This window comes from Somniosus microcephalus, chromosome 4 (assembly GCF_052327205.1).
Source record: "Somniosus microcephalus isolate GS21.2 chromosome 4, FLI_Smic_1.0, whole genome shotgun sequence".
NCBI classification, from domain to species: Eukaryota; Metazoa; Chordata; class Chondrichthyes; order Squaliformes; family Somniosidae; genus Somniosus; species Somniosus microcephalus.
The window spans coordinates 91,314,901-91,322,142 of NC_140990.1; the positions used below are offsets into that span (position 1 = coordinate 91,314,901).

At 54.1% G+C, this 7,242-nt stretch overlaps 1 pseudogene; it reads left to right on the forward strand.

Moving 5' to 3' along the window:
• Nucleotides 1–467: 467 nt before the first annotated feature.
• Nucleotides 468–2,459, forward strand: LOC147119507 (large ribosomal subunit protein eL33 pseudogene; annotated as a pseudogene).
• Nucleotides 2,460–7,242: the final 4,783 nt, after the last annotated feature.

Below are 7,242 nucleotides of genomic sequence, written 5' to 3' on the forward strand. Positions count from 1 at the left end.
CCTTACACATATTAATGTATATAATTCACTTTAACCTAACTATACGTGTATTACTTACCTGTTTGGGCCGTTGCCCCTTTAACTTACCTGTGGGGGCCGTTGCCCCTTTAAGACGCGCCCTAGCGCGCTGACGTCACGTCACGCATTACGTGACGTACGCGCGGCGGCCGCCGGCCTGACTCGGCCTTCCATGACGGCCGCCGGCACAGCCCGGCCTACCGCGACTTCGGCCGCATCGGCCGGCAGACATGAGCGACGCGATCCCCCGCGGCAAGCGCCGGCTCAGCTCGGCCTCCAGCTCCTGCTCCCGCGGTCGCGACTTTGGCCTCAACGGCCAGCCTCCGCACCGGGTGAACGCGCCGACGTATTGGCGTGGGTCACGTGACCGCCCCAAGCGCGGGCCAACGCGCTAACGTCAGGACGCGGTCATGTGACACCCGAAGAGCAGGAAAACGCGACTGAGCGTGATGACGTCATCGTGCTCTCCCGAGGATTACGGACTCAGTCCTCGTGGAGTCCCCGTCGGGGCAAGACCTACATCGCGGTGTTCCTGCATCCAGCCAGCTTACCTGTTGTATTTCATCTGTTCAAGTGATTAAACAACTTATTTATCGTTCATCTGAAGTCGAACTTAATTATTTAGTAGGCATTCGCCCTCAGAGGTCAACACGAATACCTACAATTGGTCACCCAACGACGTGAGTACGGGAGCTCATCAATTCCAACGCTACAATTGGTGACCCTGTATCTGTGAGCGTTTTTCACGGAAGAAACGCGCAACCTGAACCTCGTCTCCTCAGACGACGACCGACGAACAACCGACTCCGTGGACGGTTTTCACGGAGGAAGCACGCAGCCTGAACCTGGCGACCCCGTCTTTGCGAACGTATTCGCAAGGGAAGCGCGGCCTGGAGGTGATCTCGTTTTTCACGGACAAAACAAAAAAACAGCCGGACCTCGATTTTTGTGAACGTTTTTCACAAAAGAAGCACGCCATGGAAGCACCAGCCGTTTCGCTGTCGCTGCCGCACTTCAGGGAGAAACAACCGCCCTCGTGCTTGGTAAAGGTAGAAGTCCAGTTTGCTGGGAGTAGCGACGGGGGGCAGACCACGCATTTGCTTCCCGTCCCCGTAGTCGACTTTTCTACCGCCACGCGGGTCGTCCGCCTCTACGTCCAATGCAACAGCAAGTATAAATCTCTCCAAGCGCGGGGTACAGCATGTTCGGGCCCACAAGATCGGGGCGCGCCCGGCGGGGATACCACGAGGACTCACCCTCGTGAACCACGAGGGCGCACTCCGCGCGCAACGCGAGGACCCATCCCTCGTGGACCACGAGGACCCATCCCTCGCAAGCCACGAGGCTCCACCCCTCATGCAACTTGAAGACTCGTTCCCCACCGACGACGCACCAGCCCGTCGGCCTGCTGGTTGTGTTACCTATCATACTTACCGGCGAGTAAGAGAAGCGTGCCCCCTTCTCGGCAGTAGTTTCACTAAGTCAACAGCAACAACAAGCAGCGTTGCCGCCCTTCCGGCAGTTTCCCCCCACCGAAAGCGACGACGACCCGGTCCGTCCCACCATTTCTCTGGTCCATCAGCACAAGGGTCTGGACGCGATTCCTCTCCATAGAGCACGTGCTAGAAACAGGTTTTAAGCTACAGCAGGTCAAAAGCCTGCACTCTGATTTCCACGACCGGACAAGCGCCGAACGAATAGCCTTCACAGAATCACAGAATCACAGAAACCCCACAGTGCAGATAGAGGCCATTTCGGCCCATCGAGCCTGCACCGACACATATCCCACCCGATTCCCGTAACCCCTACACCAACACATATCCCACCCTATCCCCGTAACCCCATGTATTTAATCCCCCTAACACTAAGGGTCAATTTATCATAGCCAATCAACCTAACCCGCACATCTTTGGACTGTGGGAGGAAACGGGAGCACCCAGAGGAAACCCACGCAAACACGGGGAGAATGTGCAAACTCCACACAGACAGTCGCCCGAGGCCGGATTCGAACCCGGGTCCCTGGCGCTGTGAGGCAACAGTGCTAACCACTATGCCTTCCTCCTGGAACATTGACAGAAAACCTTCCGAAAGCAGGTTCTACTTTCTACTGTTTCATTGCTGATATCAGGCCTTGTAATATCCATAGGTTCTGCAAAACTGTGTTTACTGGCTATAAACGAGGCTTTCGAAACCAAAGAGAGCACACTGCTCTCCTGAGGATTGAGGGGGTTTATTGCCGCGAGGAAACAGAATTTTACCTGGGCACGAGAGGTGCCTACGTCTACAAAGCTAAGAACAGCACTGTCACTCCTGGTGGTAAACCACACAAGACTCGTGCTCATTGAAACAGTGGCATGGTCCGTGCCAAGTCCAGCAGTAACCTGCCTACCAGGGCTATGGGGCACAGGATTCGTGCGAAGCTGTACCCTTCAAGGATTTGAAGCACAGCTGCACGTCGATTGACAATACATAGCAAATGTTTCCTAGTCTACCTGGTTAATTTCCAGTTCCTTTGGCACCACAAGGCACAGAGTTGAATGTAATGTTGAGATGAGACATCACCGATGACTACTGTCCGCTCTACTATATGAAATGGTGTTTCCCGGAAGCCTCTCAGTGATTTCATGCAATGAAGGTGACCATTTTCTTCGGAAGACACACACGGAACATTAATTGCCCAAAAGAACAACTACGTGGCAGTCTCGCTCAGTGAATCCTTCAGGTTGGCTTGATTGGGAAATATTGGAATGAATCCACAGCTCAGCCTCCTTACACCATCGCTACGGCCAAGGAGACTCACAAACCATCCTTTTTAGGATCTGCCTTTGACATGCGTGTGATTGATAGCCCAGTCCTCAACAGACAAGTAGAGCAAGAGTCAGAAATGGAGCTCAAGATGCACACCCCCTTGCTCAATCGCTTCCTCAATGTTGCTGCCTCACCAGTTTTTAGTTTCAAACACTTTGGCAGGGGCAATCAAGGGGTAAAATTGTTGCGTCACCATGTGGACAGTGGCTCTTCCAATTGCCTTCCTGATGAAGAACTCGATTTGGTCACTCCCGTCAGTGAAGAGGACTTAAAAAATGAGGCTCAACGCAGGGCCAGTTAACCTTTTAGTCCTATTATCATCCTAAAAGCTCCTCACAGCTTCGAAGCATCAGAAATTCAAAAACGAAAAAGGGACAATCCTTGCTATTTACAGTCGAACACCCAAGGAAACATGTAAACAACTACTAGAGTATTCTTTGACGAGTTACAACTCCCTGTATCTTCACTCTCTGTTGTGTTACTGTCGTAGCACTATGGCACGCACCGTTCCGTGCGTTCCAGTCTCCTGCAGATTTCGTCAGACTGGGGACTTTGTGTTTTTCCTTTTTCACTAACGTCGACAAAGCCATAATCCGCGCCTGCCCGGCTTGCAAGCCACCATGAGTTGGCCAGCATATTTTGATATCGCCCGCCTGACCATCAACTGCCATCGTCGTTACGGCACACCAGGTACGATCGTCCACCTCCATGACACGGCCCGCTGTTTCGCCCAGGCACCCGTTCGAACCACGGGCTGCAGAGATCGCACGTCTCCACGGTCCTTCGCTTGACGGATCCGTTTTATTCGCCATGACGCGCGTAAGGATCCGCTTATGACCAGCATCTTCAGACCTCGCCCGCCAAGTCGAGACAGCACGCCCACTGAGACCACCTGCTCGTCAGACCATCTCATCTTTGGACTTTCGTAAAAGCAAATTCTGGGGGGGGCGCATGTGGCGGTTCCACCGGGTGTCCCTTACACATATAATGTATATAATTCACTTTAACCTAACTGTACGTGTATTACTTACCTGTTTGGGCCGTTGCCCCTTTAACTTACCTGTGGGGCCGTTGCCCCTTTAAGACGCGCCCTAGCGTGCTGACGTCACGTCACGCATTACGTGACGTACGCGCGGCGGCCGCCGGCCCGACTCGGCCTTCCATGATGGCTGCTGGCACAGCCCAGCCTACCGCGACGTCGGCTGCATTGGCCGGCAGACATGAGCGACGCGATCCCCCGCGGCAAGCGCCGGCTCAGCTCGGCCTCCAGCTCCTGCTCCCGCGGTCGTGACTTCAGCCTCAACGGCCAGCCTCCGCACCGGGTGAACGCGCCGATGTATCGGCGCGGGTCACGTGACCGCCCCAAGCGCGGGCCAACGCGCTAACGTCAGGACGCGGTCACGTGACACCCGAAGAGCGGGAAAACGCGACTGAGCGTGATGACGTCATCACGCTCTCCCGAGGACTACGGACTCAGTCCTCATGGAGTCCCCGTCGGGGCAAGACCTACATCGCAGTGTTCCTGCATCCAGCCAGCTTACCTGTCGTATTTCGTCTGTTCAAGTGATTAAACAACTTATTTATCGTTCATTTGAAGTCGAACTTAATTATTTAGTAGGCATTCGCCCTCAGAGGTCAACACGAATACCTACAATCTGGTCATTGTCACATTGCTGTTTGTGGGACATTGCTGTGCGCAAATTGGCTGCCGCGTTTCCCACATTACAACAGAGACTACATTTCAAAAAAGTACTTCATTGGCTGTAAAGCACTTTGGGACGTCCGGTGGTCGTGAAAGGTGCTATATAAATGCAAGTCTTTCTTTCTCTGTCTCTCCCTCTCTCTGTCTGTGTTTATGTCTCTGTTTGCCTCTTTCTCCCTCTCTCTCCCTTATTCTCTATCTCTGTCTGTCTCTCTTTATCTCTGCCTTCCCCTTTCTCTCTCTCTAACGCTGTCTCGCTTGCTCTGTCTGTCTATTTCTCCCTCTAACTCTGTCTCTGTCTCTCTCTCCCTGTCTCTTCCTCACCCCTACTCTCTCTCACACTCTTTCAACCTCTCTCCCCATCTCCCTCTATCTCTTTCGCCCTCTCCCACCGCTCCCCCATTTCTCTCCGTCCCAGTATCGCAGACCCCGACCTCTACTGACGGATCGCCCAGGCCTTGACCCCCACTCGACACTCAGAACTTTAACTAGCTAATTAAATGTTAATTGGATGAGCTGCTCGAGACCCACCTCCCAGCGCTTCCTAGACCCTCTCACTCATAAGAGACAGAAGTGCTTGTTGCTAGGCGATCTCGGGCCCTCTGTGCTCTGAGGGAGGCTGCCTGGAAGGTAATGAGCTCTCTCGAAACAGCCTTAATGGGGCCAATGAACTGTTTGGCAGTAGCGGCCTGCTAGGCCTCAGGATCCGTCTCCTTGACGATGGCAGGCTGGGAGCCCTGGGGCTCATTAATTGCTGTAATCAGCCGCATTAATGCCTCAACTATCTGACACAACCTCCCCAGCCTCCGTGAAAACCATCAGCAATTGTCGCTCCCCCGCACTCCATATCTCAGTTGGTGTGCGGTACTGAGCCCCACACAGAGCAGGAAGAGCCGTACACGTGCTCCTTGGTGCCACACCCGGTCGGACGCTGCCTTGATGTGTAGGGCAGCTCCTCTGGCAGCACCAACCCCACCCCAACTCCCCCTGTGATGAAATATATTCCATTCATCACTGCCTGTTTTCTGTGTCTTTTCCCTTCCCCCAGTCCTCATGTATTATGCATTGGAATGTGCTGGAACTGGTTGTGTGCAGGGCTCCGCCCATACCTGGCTCCTTTGTAATCTAACTTCAGTCCGGCATCAGCCTCCTGAAGGTAGACATCTCTCTATTTTACGTGTTATGTTCTGAGTTAATAAAAGCCTTACTTTTGTTCTGCTAACTTCGAGTCTCGGAATAATTGAGGCACATCAATTTTATTAACTCAATTTTCAACACTATGGATCAACTCCTGAAACCCGAACGTTTGGATTTGGATCAACATGCTCCGGACGCATCAGCACGCTTCGGACACTGGTTTGACTGTATGGAATTCTTCCTGGACAATTCCGCAGCCGTCAAAGACGCTACAGACACTGCGAAGATGAGACTCGGAATGCTACGGAATTGGGTAAGCCACCGGGTTTACCCCCTCATCCAAGACGCCGATACGTACCTGGCCGCCTGCAACACCTTAAAGGCGCATTACCAGCAGCCTACGAATGAGGTGTATGCTAGGCATCTACTCGCTACTCGCGCACAGCGACCTGGGGAATCGGTGGAGGAGTTCCTAAGCATCCTGAAAAAGCTTGGCAAGGACTGTAAGTGCCGAGATGTAAAAGCCGCAGTGTACACCGACGAGCTTGTTCGCGATGCCTTTATCACAGGCCTCAGCTCCACTCACATCCGGCAAAGACTGCTGGAAAAAACGGGGTTGGACCTGAAACAGGCTGCGGACACCGCGCGGTCCCTGGAGATGGCCCAGAGAAACTCGGACGCCTACTCTTCAGCCCGCGCCGCCCACGCCGCCACGTGTGCGCCGAGGGCGCCGCCATCTTGGAAGGCATCTTCCCCGCCCGGCAGCCCGACACCGGCGGGGCCCAGCTCTCCCCCCAGAAGCCCTACGACAGCCGCGACGCGTCAAGGACCCAACTGCTACTTCTGCGGGCAGCCAAAGCACACCAGAAACCTGTGCCCGGCGAAAGGCACCACCTGCTTTAAGTGCGGTAAGAAGGGGCACTTCGGGAAGGTGTGCAGAGGGAACCCCGCCGGAAAACCAACCGCCGGAAAACCCGCCACCGCCGCGTGTGCGCCGTGGGAGCGGCCATCTTGGACGCCATCTTGCCCGACCTCGTGGGGTCCGCCATCTTATGAGCAGACAGCGTGGACGCCATCTTGTCTCGATCAGGGCCCTACAGTGGCATCGGTCACAGTGGACCAGACCAGGCCGCATCCGCTATCCAAATCAATGGTGGACATCGAGGTAAACGGGTGCCGGGTTAAATGCTTAATTGACAGTGGAAGCACGGAGAGTTTTATCCACCCTGAACTGGCACAACAACTCTCCCTAAAGGTGGTCCCTGCTCAGGGTACCATCTCTATGGCCGATAAAACCCAGACATCGACCATTCTGGGTTACTGCACGGTACAATTGTGCGTTAACGGAACTGTGTATGATAATTTTAAAGTATTAATCATGAAGAATCTATGTGCGAGCGTGATCTTGGGTTTGGATTTCCAGTGCAACCACCAAAGCATCACGCTCAAGTACGGTGGGTCCCAGCCGCCCCTCACAGTGTGCGGTCTGGCTACCCTGAAGGTAAAGCCGCCTTCGCTATTCGCGAACCTTACCCCTAACTGCCGGCCAATAGCGACCAAAAGCAGGAGGTACAGCT